Source organism: Colossoma macropomum, unplaced genomic scaffold (genome assembly GCF_904425465.1).
Source record: "Colossoma macropomum unplaced genomic scaffold, Colossoma_macropomum, whole genome shotgun sequence".
Taxonomy (NCBI): Eukaryota; Metazoa; Chordata; class Actinopteri; order Characiformes; family Serrasalmidae; genus Colossoma; species Colossoma macropomum.
The window spans coordinates 3,052,579-3,068,717 of record NW_023494795.1 but is presented as its reverse complement, the minus strand read 5'-3'; the positions used below and the strand labels follow the sequence as shown (position 1 = coordinate 3,068,717).

Genomic DNA, 16,139 nt, shown 5'->3' with positions numbered 1-16,139 from the left:
TGAGGATCAGTAACACCAGTGACTCCTATTGACAGATAGAAAAGTGGGCGTTTCTGTTGAATGACCCATTTGCAAGAAATCCTGTTTTAAACAGTCTGTTTGTGTCACTGAATTTCTCAGTTCAGCACTGAAGAAAATAAAGTCATAAAATCATCACAGTAGAATCAGAATTTAGTTACGATTAAAACTCTATTTTGTTAAATTTATTTGGCTTCAGTGTTTTTGGTTTGAGGCGCTTCTCTCATGATCGATTGTTGGGCGGGGGGGAAATGGGCGGGACCATATGTAAAACGTAATCAGCGGGCGTGTTTAGGCGCTACAGCAACAGCCAATCAGATCAGCTCCTTTCATTCCCTTTAAGAGTGAGTGAACATTTTCCTGCCGGCAGAGTTTCACCGCCTTCACACCAAACACAGCGGATGAGCTTCATCACTTCTACTGACAGTGAAAATGGACCGTCTTACAGAGTCACCATCAGATCCACTAGTGAACAGGAGAGTGACGTCACTAACTGCAGATGTGTGTGTGGTGGTGAGCGCGTGGGTCTCTCTGTCCTGTGTGACTCTGCAGGACAGAGCGGTTCTGACTAACTGCTCTGTCTGTGATGCTGAGACATTCGGAGAGTTTGATATTTCAGAGGAATTTTCACTGTAATACAGTAAGAGCTTCAGTGGATTCACTGCTTTTAGAAAACGGAGAACTTTTACAGTCTGAGCAGAAAACAATGTTCAGATCAGAGTCCTGAGGCTTTTAGTGCGGAGCGACACAGAGACCATCAGAGAACGAGCCGAGAATAATGACTCACATAATAATCATAATCATAACAACAACAATAAAAATAATAATAATAATAATAATAATAATAATAGCAACAACAAACAACAATAGTACTTTATCTACTACTAATACTGATAAGATTATTATTATTATTATTATTATTATTATTATTATTATTACAGAGGAACCAACAAACTACAAATGTTCTCTCTCATTCACATTGTTCTAGATTGTTCTCTTTCGGCGCTCTTCTCAGCGTTTATCGTCGAATATTTGGCCGCGAATATTAAACACTAATAATAATAATAACAATAATAATAATAACAATAGCAACAACAAACAGCAACAATATTATTTTATCTGCTACTACTACTAATGATAATGATTCATTATTATTATTATTATTATTATTATTATTAGGCCAGAACAGAGGAACCAACAAACTGCAAATGTTCTCTCTTATTCACACTGTTCTAGATTGTTCTCTCCCGGGTTCTTTTTGACTGTCAGTTCTTTTTCTGGACATTTTAAACACAACTGAAAAAAACATAGAACTACAGCGTTTATTGTAGAATATTTGGTCGCTGTGCTCTGGCCGCGAATATTAAACACTGATAATAATAATAATAATAATAATAATAATAATAATAACGGAGTGAAGGTGTGAGGAGAGTCAGAATGAGAGGAATAAAATCACGGCCTACCTGTCGCAGCTCATCATCATTATGATCTACTGATCAGCTGTTCGGAGTATTTATAGGCGCCCGGACTCGCCCATTGTGACGTCATCGATTCTTACGTCAGAGTGAGAGAGAATACAGAGCCAGTGTCGCTCATCCACTCAGTATAAACAGACTCATCACAAGACTCAGACTATAAAACTACCCAGCAAACAGTAAGAATAATGGACTCAGGACAACACATGTTGATGACAAAGATAATGATGATCTCAAGACAATATGATGATGATGGTGATGAAGGACTCAGGACCACACACACACACAAGATAATGATGGACAAACAAGAATACACATAATGAAGATGGACTCAGGACAACACACACAGCAACATACAAAGATATTAATTTTTAATGACTAAACATGTTGATGAAAACATGCTATTCTAGCCTATAATCTCAGTTTAGTTTACTGCTCACTTTATAGTCAGCTTTCTAGAGGAGTTGGATGAACATTGTTCAAAAAAAAAAAAAGGAAAAAATAAAAAATCCGGATGAACACCTACAGAAATGGACCACTGGACACCTGCAGTTCAGCATGAAACAAAGCCTAATTCCGTTTTATTTTTCAGAATTTGTGCATAATTTCTGGTTAAGATGTAAATAAAGTGATTTAGAGTGATTTGATTTGAAGTGTTCCTGAGTCAGAATTGATCACAGTGGTGTTGATAGTAACCAGAAGCCTGAAGCGTTTAACCCTCTAAAAGCCTCCACATCACATGTTGACCAATGAGCTGCTTGATGTCTGAGGCCTCATTCTACTGAAGTTTTGTGGGAGGGATTTGAACCAAACACATATTTTTAAAATGTATTTTCTCCAGATTGACCACTCTTTAATGACCAACATGACATAAAGTATCAATAAAACATCAAAAGAAAACTCCAGAAGACACCTGTAGGTTTAATGTTCCTTTTGGATGGTAAAAAAAATGGAAATTTTTGCTTTGTAGACAAGGCGACCCCTTTTTCCTATCACCACCACTGTAAAGACATTTATATTTACATTTACAGCATTTAGCAGATGCTCTGATCCAGAGGGACTTACAAAAGTGCTTTGTCTACCCAGAGAAAGTATCTTTGCTGGTTACCAATAGGTTAGAGAGAAAGACAGTCCTGAGCTCAGATACTGCTAGAAACAAAAGCTCATGTTGATACCCAGGGAAAAAGAAACAGAGTTAAACACAGTGCAGTACATTTCAATAAATACAGTACAATACATTACCATAAACACTTAACTCAGTGCTCATTTAAGTGCTGTATAAGGAGACGTGTCTTCAGTCTGTGTTTGAAGACTGTGAGAGACTCTGCTGTTCGGACAGCCAGTGGGAGTTTGATCCACCACCTGGGCTCCAGAAAAGTCTTGATGCTTGTCTTCCGTGCATCTTGAGGGATGGCGGGTCAAGCCGAACTGTACTTGAAGCTCAAAGGGCTTGAGGTTCCGTTTGAGGTTTGACCACAGCCATCAGGTCAGGAGGGGCTGGTCCATTTTTGGCTTTGTAGGCTTCAGGGTTTTAAATCTGATGCAGCTACAGGAAGCCAGAGAAGGGAGCGCAGCAGTGGAGTGACGCGACTGAACTTACGAAGACTGAAGACGAGCCGTGTTGCTGCATTCTGGATGAGTTGCAGAGGCTTGATGGCCACATAGGAAGACCAGCCAAGAGCGAGTTGCAGTAGTCAAGCCTTGAGATGACAAGGGACTGAACGAGCACCTGGGTGGCCTCTTGAGTGAGACAGGAGAAACCTGCATGACCAAGTCAGGTTTGCCATCTGAGCTGAGAACGATAACTGGCCATCCAGAATCACACTGAGACTTCTTGCCTCTGCAGACGGAACAATCAGAGAGTTCTCAGATGTGATGGCGAGATCATGATGAGGACCTGTAGTTGCAGGTATGAGTAGCAGGTATCAGTCTTGCTAGGATTCAGCTTCAGGTGCCATCCATGAAGAGATGTCAGCCAGACATGCTGAGATGCGACTGGAAACCTGGGTATCAGAAGATGGGAAGGAAAACATTAGTTGTGTCATCAGCATAGCAGTGATAAGAGAAACCATGAGAGGAAATTACATCACCATGAGAACGAGTGTAAAGTGAAAAGAGAAGAGGACCCAGCACAGAGCCTTGTGGTACACCAGTGGAGAGCCTGCATGGAGAGGATGTGGACCCTCTCCATGTTACCTGATAAGAGCGATCCTCCAAACAGGACTCAATCCACTTCCACGCAGAGCCAGTGACTCAGGATTGACTCAGGTTAACCGTGTCAAAAGCTGCTGAGAGGTCTAGAAGAATCTTAGTGGAAAGTGTCTCTACAATGTCTCTACATCAAACCAATCTGAATGACTTAGTTTACAACTCAATGTCTGAATTATGCAGAAATTTTGAAAAATGGGTGGAATTCCTCCTTCAGTCCAATATGTGGAGTCAGTTTCCAAAGATCTATGATTTTCTTTCAGAACTGTTTTACCCAAATCCAGCCTCACTGCTTCACCTCTGTCTTATTCCCATCGCCTCATTCAGTGTGTTGTACTAGAGGACCATGTTTCCTGTTTTCACTCAGAACACAGATTCTGAAACATGGATGAAGAATTCAGTAGTAATGTAATATTGTAATGTAATGTAAGAGTTCCAGCACAAAACTGTAAGACAGTTTGTTCTCGGTGTCTATTGATTGACAGCTGTCAGTTTAGGTTCGGTTATTGATCTATGGGTCTGTGTCATTTAACAATGTCAAAGATAAACAAGTGTTTACTTTTTACTTCCGTAAAGTCACATGACATCTGTTTTATCCAAATCTACCTTTATTTTCTACCTCATGACTGAATTCTTGGTTTTGAAGGTAACTTGTACAAGAACTGCGAGCAGCACGTGGTCGACTCACAGTACAGGAAGAATCTTTTGAAGTATTTTTATTCTACAGAGTTCATTTGTTTGTAGTGATTTTAAAGATGTGTGTAAAGATTTTGGCTTCCATTTTGATTGACACTGGAGTGTCTTGTATAAACGTGTGCCCCTTACATCAGGTGATTCCCCTTCGCGGCTCCACAGCTCACCTGTGATACTGTGTGAATGAACCTGGTTTGTTTTAAAATAGATCTGATTGGAAACTGACAATTTCCTGTTTCATCTGTAACAGAGCGCTTTCTACAACTGAACGCCAGCGAGTAAAGCGTTTGAACATTTTATCATGTGGGTAAGAACGATCACTAATCCTGATTTAAAGAGATTAACGTTTACGTTCAGCGGATTAGATAAGGATGTGTGCCAGCTGATGGCAGCAAACTCTGAAGATTACTGGGCAAAATTGAAATGTCATACATGTTTACAGAACAGCACATACAGACGTTTTCCAACACCTTGTTGAATTACTGGTAGTTCTTTTGTTTTCAAACTGTACATTTGTAATAATACACAATAACATACACTGATCAGGCATAACATTATGACCACCCATGCTCATTGTCCATTTTATCAGCTCCACTTACTATATAGGTGCACTTTGTTTCTCTGCATACTTTGTTAGCCCCCTTTTACCCTGTTCTTCAGTGGTCAGGACCCCCATGGACCCTCACAGAGCAGGTACTATTTGGGTGGTGCGTCATTCTCAGCCCTGCCGTAACACTGACGTGGTGGTGGTGTGTTAGTGTGTGTTGCGCTGGTACGAGTGGATCAGACACAGCAGTGCTGCTGGAGTTTTTAACCACTGTGTCCACTCACTGTCCACTCTATTAGACACTCCTACCTTGTCAGTCCACCTTGTAGATGTAAAGTCAGAGACGATAGCTCATCTGCTGCTGCACAGTTTGTGTTGGTCATCCTCTAGTCCTTCATCAGTGGTTACAGGACGCTGCCCACAGGATGCTGTTGGCTGGATATTTTTGATTGGTGGACTATTCTCAGTCCAGCAGCGACACTGAGGTGTTTAAAAACTCCAGCAGCACTGCTGTGTCTGATCCACTCAGACCAGCACAACACACACTAACACACCACCACCACGTCAGTGTTACTGCAGTGCTGAGAATGATCCACCACCCAAATAGTACCTGCTCTGTGAGGGTCCATGGGGGTCCTGACCACTGAAGAAGAAACAGATGGACTACAGTCTGTAACTGTAGAACTACAAAGTGCACCTATTTAGTAAGTGGAGCTGATAAAATGAACAATGAGTGTAGAAACAAGGTCAGACTATGGTCATAATGTTATGCCTGATCGGTGTAAGTCACTAATACTTTAAAAAGTAAGAATTTTTTAAAAGTCAGCCTCTATTAAGTCCTAATAGTGTAGTAGGATACTTTAAATGGCCAATACTAAAAGTCAGCCACAACCAGCTGTTCTATGGGGCTGGAACCTATTAGGCTTAAAGTAAAGCTGCACTTCACAATGTGGAATACATGTTGAAGCATTAGTGGTGTGTTGGTGGAGATCCAGAGGCTGGTGTTTGATTTTTCTGAAATAAATAACCTGCTGGGCTTTTCAGCAGCCAAGCAGACTTTGCAGTTTTGGTTTGAGAATTCAAAAAATGCTTTTGTATTTCTTGATTTTTGTTCGTGATTTTCACTTTTCAGAAAGGTGTCATGTTAGATTATTTGCCACAGGGATCATAGAGGAATATTTAAAATATATATTGCAGTTCAGATGCTGAGATTCATATTAATAATGTTGCTTGTTTTTGATTGTTTTTGCAAACTTAGAATGATTTTTTATCAATAATTTTCAAACTGTTATGCCAACAGGTAGAGTTGAGGTATCTCTGACTGCAGATGAACTTATTTTTTATTTTATTGTTTTTTATTGTGTGTAGACTTCAGCCTCCTGTCGTCCCTCGACTCCAATACACAGCGTTCCCATAAGTGTTCATGGAGATTATAAATGAACCAAACAAGCCAAACCCACAATCCTCTGATTGACTGTATGGTGTCATCCTTTATATCAGCGCCACTGTCCTCCACAGGAGCTGATAAGGTGGAGACTTTGAGTAGATCAGACCTCATATCCAGTGGATCTTGGTCCAGAAGCTCCCTCTGAACTGGACTATCTGCACTGTTAAAAGTCCTGCCGTGACCCGGATTCGAACCGGGGTTGCTGCGGCCACAACGCAGAGTACTAACCACTATACGATCACGGCTCGCCACTCTAGAGGACGATAGGAAGGTGTTTGACTCGCTACTCAAAACCCAAATCTGTGGAACCGTCGCTAGATGGCGCTGTCGCTCTTTTGTGTTTATTTGGCGCTGGCAGGGAATGTGGAGTTAATTTTGTGCCCAAAGTTTCACATGAAATACTAAAATCCAAAAAATGCTGAATATCAAAATGTTTAAAATATGATTCTAATTCAGATGATGAGAATCAACCAAACTCATTTTTCTAAAATATTACTACTCATTTTCTCTCATATTGTTTTTCTATTTGCTGATTTTGCTGATATGTTTTTTCTTCTGGAATCGATCTTTTGCTTCTGACTTTCAGCACTTTTCAACAGGGGGCGGGGCTTAGAGGAGGACGCTCACCTGCACTTTCTACTCATTTTCTCATTTATATCAGAATGAGAGAAAATGAGTAGTGATCTTTTTTAAATGAGTTTGATTGACTCTCATTATCTGAGTTCGAATCATATTTTGAATATTTTAATATTTAGCATTTTTGCTTGTGGATTTTAGTATTTTATTTGAAACTTTTGGCCCAAGTTAACGCCGCACTTCCTGCCAGTGCCAAATAAACACAAAAGAGCGACAGCGCCATCTAGCGACGGTTCCACAGACTCGGCTTTTGTGTAGTGAGTTAAACGGTTCTCTCTCTCGCCCTCTCTCGATTATAAACTAGAAGTGAATTTAGATCATATTTTATGCCCAAAATGTGCTTAACACGGTCTTTAAACATAACACATCTCCAATTATGTACTAATAGACGTCATAATGAATAAAGCCGCACACTTAGAAGTTCGTGTAAATCTGCTGAGGCCTGGTCCTGGTCCTGGTCCTGGTCCTGGTCCAGTACACAAAAAGTTCTCTTTCTCACACTTCACCACGTCACTCTTGTGTAATCTCCAACATCATGGAGCTGGATCTGTTATTGATGTATCAGGTCATCTTCAATTACAACAAAGGCTGAAGAGTTAAATCAGCGCTTTGTGCACTGAGCAGTTTGGAGTTTTATTGCTCCAAAACACTTTTTCAGCTCATCAGCTAATAATTATCATCATCATCATTATCATCATCATCATCATCATAGGCGGGGCTACGAGAATGTAAGACTATGGGTTAAATTTTCGAAAATGATGGTTTGTCACAAAGTGTATTTTATGATTCAGCTCACTTCTTAATTATGTGGCATCACAGCTCAGAATATACTCGCTAATGGAAACTGTATCTAAAGGTTCGCCTGTCGCTGAAAGATGAAATCAAAAATCAGCTGATATAAATTTAATTAAACACTTTTTTGAGTCATTTAAAGTTTTGTTGTGCAGTGACTCACAGTCATCTCAGCTTTCCTAGAGCAGCCTATTCCATTATAGACACTGTATTTATAGGTTTATTGTATATTATTGTGTATTATTGGAAATGTGCAGTTTGTGTAATGAGTGGTTCTCGCTGTGTTTAACGGGCCGTTACTGAGAGCAGACAGTGCTCTCTGATTTTCAGAAGACCTTCATCAACAGTGTCAATGTACCAAAATGTGAGAGTAACAGAAACTGAAAACAAAACAACTATCAGAGGTCAAACAAAGTGTCATCAGTGTACAGCGCCATCTAGCGACAAACCGCGTTTAGTGTGGAAACTTATACGACTTTTTAACGTCCCCTAGAGTGGCGAGCCGTGATCGTATAGTGGTCAGTACTCTGCGTTGTGGCCGCAGCAACCCCGGTTCGAATCCGGGTCACGGCAGGACTTTTAACAGTGCAGATAGTCCAGTTCAGAGGGAGTTTCTGGACCAAGATCCACTGGATATGAGGTCTGATCTGCTCAAAGTCCCCACCTTATCAGCTCCTGTGGAGGACAGTGACGCTGATGTAAAGGATGACATCATACAGTCAATCAGAGGATTGTGGGTTTGGCTTGTTTGGTTCATTTATAACCTCCATGAACACTTATGGGAACTGTGTATTGGAGTCGAGGGACGACAGGAGGCTGAAGTCTAAACACAATAAAAAACAATAAAATAAAAAATAAGTTAATCTGCAGTTAGATATATCATGTCACAATAGCTTGCAATTTATTATTAATAATAATAATAATAATAATAATAATAATAATAATAATAATAAACAATCAAACATCAAAAAAGGGCTACATTATTAATCTGAATCTCGGCATCTGGTCTGTAATAAATATTTTACATTTTTCTCCGTGATCCCTGTGGCATAAACTTTAACATGATTTAAAAGTTTAAAGTGACACACTTCACTCTCTTTTCACTCTCAAAAATCAAACACCAGCCTCTGGATCTCCACCAACACGTCACTGATGCTTCAACACGTTTTCCATATTGTACAGTGCAGTTTTAGCCACTGAACTCTTGTATGAAACACATCTGTCATATTAGTGAATATTCAATCTTTTTGGCAACCAACAAACCATGAATATGTACTGAATTTATGAAAAATGACCTTTTATCCTCCAGTTAATGCTGAATAAAACTGAACACATCTGAAAATATTAGTGACTTATTAACTCCTATTTGCTCTAATATACCATCTCCAGTCTGTCCTACCAGACATGGTGTCGGTCGGCGGTGCAGGAGCTGGATTTTCCATCATCATTTATCTGGGTCAAAGGTGACCGCTCTGGAGCCTTCAAGGCCTCGTTATGTGTTCTGTGGTTGTTATGAGGTTATGTGTGTTTGTGATGACCTGACGAGATCACATCTGTAGTTCCATCCATTTTTTAGTTTTGTGTGGAAACTCAAACGTCTTTTTTCCGTCCTCTGGAGTGGCGAGCCGTGATCGTATAGTGGTCAGTACTCTGCGTTGTGGCCGCAGCAACCCCGGTTCGAATCCGGGTCACGGCAGGGTTTTTGAGATGAGTTAGTTCGGGGTATTGGACCAAAATGAGCCCCAAGACGTGAAACGCACTCTAAAACTGGGCTTGTGCTGCTGCTTTGATGTGGCAACCAGAAAACCGGCTACGATGATATACGACTTCAGCAAAGCTCAAGAGTTTTAGATTATTTGCCTTTAATTTTCCAGTTAAAATTCCGGTTCTGTTCTTCCATAGTCTCACCTGAAGGTAATCAACAGTGCCCAACAGCATACTAAATGGGCTGTAAGATGCTTTACAGACTGGCTGGAACAAAATAACATTAATACTGATCTGGCAAAAACTGACAAAACTGAGTTGAACTTGATATTGCAGCAGTTTTATGGCTCAGTCCGATTTGGTCAGACTCTGAAGATCAGACTACACGTTTGGCGAATGGCGTTGGGTTCATTTCTGGCTGATTCCAGGTTGTTTAGCTGTTCTACTGTCACAGCTGCCGACTGAAAAGCTGCTCAGTGGTAATGACAGTTTGGGAATTCAGTGTAAGAAGCTGGAGAACGAACTGCCGGCTGTGCAGCGAGTGGGCGGAGCTCGTTAAGATAAGATAAAATAAGATAAAATAATCCTTTATTAATCCCACAACGGGGAAATTTGCGGTGTTACAGCAGCACAGAAGACAGAGCAGCAGGAAATATACAAACAATATATAAAATAGAATAAACAATAAAAATATAAAGATATATGTATATGTACAAAAATTACAAGAAAAATATACAAAGTATTAAATTTAAATTTAGAAATGTAGAAATGTATGTATTGTAGTGATGTATTGTTACTCTGACGTAGCAACAAGCTGCTCGTTAAGGAACTATAATTTGGTGATGGAACTGCGAACATTAAAACATATTAAACGCCGCGTTCACGGCCCAGTTTATTAATTTATTACTGTATTTATTTAACTGTTGTATAAAAGCAATAGAACACTCAAGGAGTGTGTTATCGCCAATAACATCACGGCTGTGATGATCTATGGTGACAAAATCACAGCTGTGATGTTATTTCACGATAACACACTCCCTCTCGGGTTCTACTGCTTAAATAAGAAATATTATCTATATGGAGTAGATTTAAGATGATTTAAAAGGGTTTATCCAGGGAACCCATTTCAGGGACATCTCTGCCATATAGTGGTAAGTGGTTCAGTACTTTCCATTTACACAGACTGTAGCCTTTTCTGAACGTCTCTCCCTGGAAGGGGAAAGTCTTCCAAAACGTCAGGGCTGTTTGCAATGTGTTTTATCCACTTATCCTTCTGGGTCACGGTGGAGTGCTGGAGCCTATCCCAGCTGTCATTGGGCGGAAGGCAGGATACACCCTGGACAGGTCGCCAGTCCATCGCAGGGCAGACAGACAGACATACACATTCACACCTAGGGGCAATTTAGCATGTCCAATTAGCCTGACTGCATGTTTTTTTTTGGACTGTGGGAGGAAACCGGAGTACCCGGAGACGGGGAGAACAGGCAAAAAGAGGCAGAAACGCCCCTGGTCACCCGGCCGGGAACCGAACCCAGGCCCTTCTTGCTGTGAGGCGACAGCGCTACCCACTGCGCCACCGTGCCGCCCTGTGTTTTATTTTTTATTTTATTTTATTTACTTATTTATTTGCCCAGACCCTTACAATCACTAAGTCCACCCCTAGAGCTGGGTAAATTGGACCTGATTGCCAACCCATTCAAGTGGGTAGTTGGCAAAACAATTATATCCCATCTGCATAGGATATATAATATACATGAAAAATTTCAGTCTGGCTTCAGGCCTCACCATAGTACCGAAACAGCGTTAGTGAAAATTGTAAATGATCTTTTATTATCCGCTGACAAAGGAAACATATCCCTACTGGTTTTACTCGATCTTAGTGCAGCTTTTGACACAATAGACCATTCTATTCTATTAGACAGGCTTGAGAAACTAGTAGGAGTGACAGGTAAAGCTCTTTCGTGGTTCAAATCTTACCTTAGTGATCGCTTTGAGTTTGTTAATGTAAATGGTGAACCATCGGCTCTCACAAGAGTAAAGTATGGTGTTCCACAGGGCTCTGTCTTAGGACCCATGTTATTTACCTTATATATGCTACCACTAGGTACCATCATTAGAAAACATGGCATCAGTTTCCACTGCTATGCCGATGATACACAATTATATATTTCAGCTAAACCAGAGGACAAAACTGAACTTAATAAGATAGAGGACTGTGTCAAAGACATTAAAGACTGGATGTCAAGCAACTTCCTCTTACTAAATTCGGACAAAACAGAAGTCCTTCTTCTTGGTCCAAAAGCTGCTAGGGATAATCTGCCTACGTTTACTCTTAATCTCGATAGTTTCTCAATCGCACCAGGCACATCTGTAAAAAGCCTTGGTGTCACGATTGATCCCAGTCTGGCCTTCGATGAGCATTTTACCAATATTACCAGAACAGCTTTCCTCCACCTGCGTAACATCGCTAAATTAAGAAATGCACTGTCGCTACAGGATGCAGAGACGTTAGTTCACGCCTTCATCACGTCCAGGTTAGATTACTGTAACGCTCTGCTTTCTGGTTGTTCCAGCCAAAACCTTAACAAGCTTCAGTTAGTCCAGAACGCTGCAGCCAGAGTTCTCAGCAAAACCAGGAAATTTGACCACAGTAGCCCAATTTTGTGTACCTTACATTGGTTGCCAGTTAAATTCCGCATTGAGTACAAAATTCTTCTACTGACGTATAAAGCTCTGAATGGCCTTGATTCTCAGTACCTCAGTGACCTTATTTCCTATTATCAACCGACACGCCCACTTAGATCACAAGGTGCTGCACATTTTTAGTACCCAGAATAAATAAAGTTACGTCAGGGGGAGGAGCCTTTTCATACAAAGCCCCCCAGCTTTGGAACAACCTACCAGTCTGTGTTCGGGACTCAGACACAGCCTCCATCTTTAAGTCTAGGCTACAAACTTACCTGTTTAGTCGAGCCTTTGGTTAATTTGTTTTCCTAACTATGTCCCTCTTATCCCCCCTCCCCCCTACCCCCCCTCTTTCCCCCTCCCCCTCTCTTTCCCTGAGCTGAGCAGTTGCCCGTCCTACGAGGGTCTGACCTGAGATGTGGCCGGCGCACTGCACAGTGGTGTTAAACTGTATCCACTTATACTGTTTTGTGTCTGTGCTGTTATCCGGTGTCGACCAGAGGAGGATGGGTTCCCCTTTTGAGTCTGGTTCCTCTCGAGGTTTCTTCCTCCTGTTGAGGGAGGTTTTCCTTGCCACTGTCGCCAAGGCTTGCTGACTGGGGGCGTGGACCCGGATTCTCTGTAAAGCTGCTTTGTGACAACATCTGTTGTAAAAGGCGCTATATAAATAAATTTGACTTGACTTGACTTTTGACATGTCTCAGCACAGACGAAGAAGCTATTTTGTGTTATAAATTTTGCATTTTACTTTTATTTAGTACAATACGTCTGTTTTCAGTCCTCGTTTGCACTGAGAACTTAATTGTCTGATTGCAGGATGTCTTACACAGTGTATGTTAGTCTCCATCGGCCTTTTTTATCAACAGCCTCTTTCTAATGACTGAACAGGCCTTATCTGTACTGAATTATCTACACAATAAACTACACTCTTAAAACAGACTCTTCAAAGGCTGATTAGTAAAGGGAATGGTTAGAACCAAGCTTGACGTTGTAACAATAGCAGAAACCCTGCAGGGGTACTTATCTTTTATTTATTTATTTATTGTTTATTGTGTGTAGACTTCAGCCTCCTGTCGTCCCTCGACTCCAATACACAGTGTTCCCATAAGTGTTCATGGAGGTTATAAATGAACCAAACAAGCCAAACCCACAATCCTCTGATTGACTGTATGATGTCATCCTTTACATCAGCACCACTGTCCTCCACAGGAGCTGATAAGGTGGGGACTTTGAGTAGATCAGACCTCATATCCAGTGGATCTTGGTCCAGAAGTTCCCTCTGAACTGGACTATCTGCACTGTTAAAAGTCCTGCCGTGACCCGGATTCGAACCGGGGTTGCTGCGGCCACAACGCAGAGTACTAACCACTATACGATCACGGCTCGCCACTCTAGAGGACGACAAGAAGGTGTTTGACTCGCTACTCAAAACCCAAATCTGTGGAACCGTCGCTAGATGGCGCTGTCGCTCTTTTGTGTTTATTTGGCGCTGGCAGGGAATGTGGAGTTAATTTTGTGCCCAAAGTTTCACATGAAATACTAAAATCCGCAAAAATGCTGAATATCAAAATGTTTAAAATATGATTCTAATTCAGATGATGAGAGTCAACCAAACTCATTTTTCTAAAATATTACTACTCATTTTCTCTCATATTGTTTTTCTATTTGCTGATTTTGCTGATATGTTTTTTCTTCTGGAATCGATCTTTTGCTTCTGACTTTCAGCATTTTTCAACAGGGGGCGGGGCTTAGAGGAAGACGCTCACCTGCACATTCTGTCGGTCAACTGATGTGGAGCGACAGGCCTTCTCAACACGTAGCCACACCCACCCAACAAACACAGACACGTTGTGACCCCGCTGTGCCAACCTATTGTTTTGGTGCTCACAACGTTAAAAAGGACTAGTTGATAGGATTTTTGACAAAATCTGATTTTCTGCAGTTATCAGACTATTAGGTGCATGTAAACGCACTCAGTAGGTCCTCATACACCGGTCAGGCGTAACATTATGACCACCTCCTTGTTTCTACACTCATTGTCCATTTTATCAGCTCCACTTACTATATAGGTGCACTTTGTAGTTCTACAGTTACAGACTGTAGTCCATCTGTTTCTCTGATACTTTGTTAGCCCCCTTTTACCCTGTTCTTCAGTGGTCAGGACCCCCATGGACCCTCACAGAGCAGGTACTATTTGGATGGTGGATCATTCTCAGCACTGCAGTAACACTGACGTGGTGGTGGTGTGCTAGTGTGTGTTGTGCTGGTCTGAGTGGATCAGACACAGCACTGCTGCTGGAGTTTTTAAACACCTCAGTGTCACTGCTGGACTGAGAATAGTCCACCAACCAAAAAATATACAGCCAACAGTGTCCTATGGGCAGCGTCCTGTGACCACTGATGAAGGACTAGAGGATGACCAACGCAAACTGTGCAGCAGCAGATGAGCTATCATCACTGACTTTACATCTACAAGGTGGACCGACAAGGTAGGAGTGTCTGATAGAGTGGACAGTGAGTGGACACAGTGTTTAAAAAACTCTAGCAGCGCAACACACACTAACACAGGCGGAGGATCCTTGAAAAGTTACTCTTTAAATAAACAGAGTAGGAGTCAAATCAGTTTGTGGAACAGTAACACCAGTTCACGGAACAATGGAGGGATAAGCAAGTTTAATATTTAATAACACCAATCACCAATCTGCCCACCTCCACCCGGACACTTTAACTACACTTTAACTACAAAATTACAGACAACAACTGTGTGTTTTTAAACAGAGAGACTGGCTATCAAGAAACATTGTACTTAAAAGTGTCCTCTAGAGGGCAGCACATTTCTAGCAAAGGCCAGTTTTTACTGGCAGAAATTAAGTATGTGACCTAATGGTCACACCAACTGACTTGACTTCATACACAATTGAAGCATATGACATGTTTTGTGCAAGACAGCAGCCCTTACCACATAAGAAATGAAGAAATATGAAAAATAAGAAACAATACAATTATTTAGGTAATAGGTCAGTTGTTAGTCAGTAATGAGAGATACTTTATTTTTATCTGTACATGAAAGATCTATACTATATCACGGCTGTTGGAATAAAACCTTGATACAAGGTTTTCTTCTTACAGCAGCTTTATACAACAGAACTATATTATACTACTATATACTATATTATATTATGTAAATGTGTTGATCAGATTACTGACAAAATCTCATATATATATATATATATATATATATATATATATATATATATATATATATATATGGCTCCAAACTTTCACTTTCAGTTGAGTAAGATGTTGAATACCCAAACTTTCATGTAAGCCCAGTTTCTCGGTACTTCATCCACTTCTGCCAAGATGTAGGCATAAATGTTTAGAAGACTACCATGAAGAGAAGAATACAGCATGATCTCTACTTTCCACTGGAAAATCTTTCACAGGAAAATCTCAAAAACCTAAAGATGGACTGAAATGTACAGTAAGCAACCTGTGGAGCTCTGGGGCGAAGTCTTATGGACAGATGAGAGGAAGAAAAAAAAGAGGTGTTTATGATCGAAAGCATACAAGGTGCCTGAGGGCCATAAGTATGTGGGTGTATGTGGCGTACAGCACATACAGGGAACAAGCTCACTTCTCTGTACTGATGACGTAAATTGTGAAATGCACAGAAGCACTTTAATTACGTTTCAAATCCAATGTGCTGCAGTACACAATAAAAAGAACTGTGACACTGTCTAATTACATATTTGACTGTGAAATAGACTGAGTTGTCACTTTATTAGGTACAGGTAAACCCAGAGTTGGGATGTAACAGAAAACAAGTATTGGGAAATACATACTCAGAATACAGAAAGTATCTGTATTAAGTCCAAGTTACATTTTTATAAATACAGTATTCAGAATACAGTTACATTTTACATTTCATTAG

At 40.7% G+C, this 16,139-nt stretch overlaps 4 non-coding genes across 4 annotated transcripts; 2 read left to right on the top strand and 2 right to left on the bottom strand.

Moving 5' to 3' along the window:
* Positions 1 to 6,561: 6,561 nt before the first annotated feature.
* On the bottom strand, positions 6,562 to 6,633 carry trnah-gug. Its single transcript has one exon. It is a non-coding gene; the product is annotated as a tRNA-His (tRNA).
* A 1,684-nt stretch (positions 6,634 to 8,317) lies between these two features.
* On the top strand, positions 8,318 to 8,389 carry trnah-gug. The gene has a single exon. It is a non-coding gene; the product is annotated as a tRNA-His (tRNA).
* Positions 8,390 to 9,440: 1,051 nt separating this feature from the next.
* trnah-gug lies at positions 9,441 to 9,512 on the top strand. The gene has a single exon. It is a non-coding gene; the product is annotated as a tRNA-His (tRNA).
* Positions 9,513 to 13,516: 4,004 nt separating this feature from the next.
* Positions 13,517 to 13,588, bottom strand: trnah-gug. The gene has a single exon. It is a non-coding gene; the product is annotated as a tRNA-His (tRNA).
* Between the last annotated feature and the right edge of the window lie 2,551 nt (positions 13,589 to 16,139).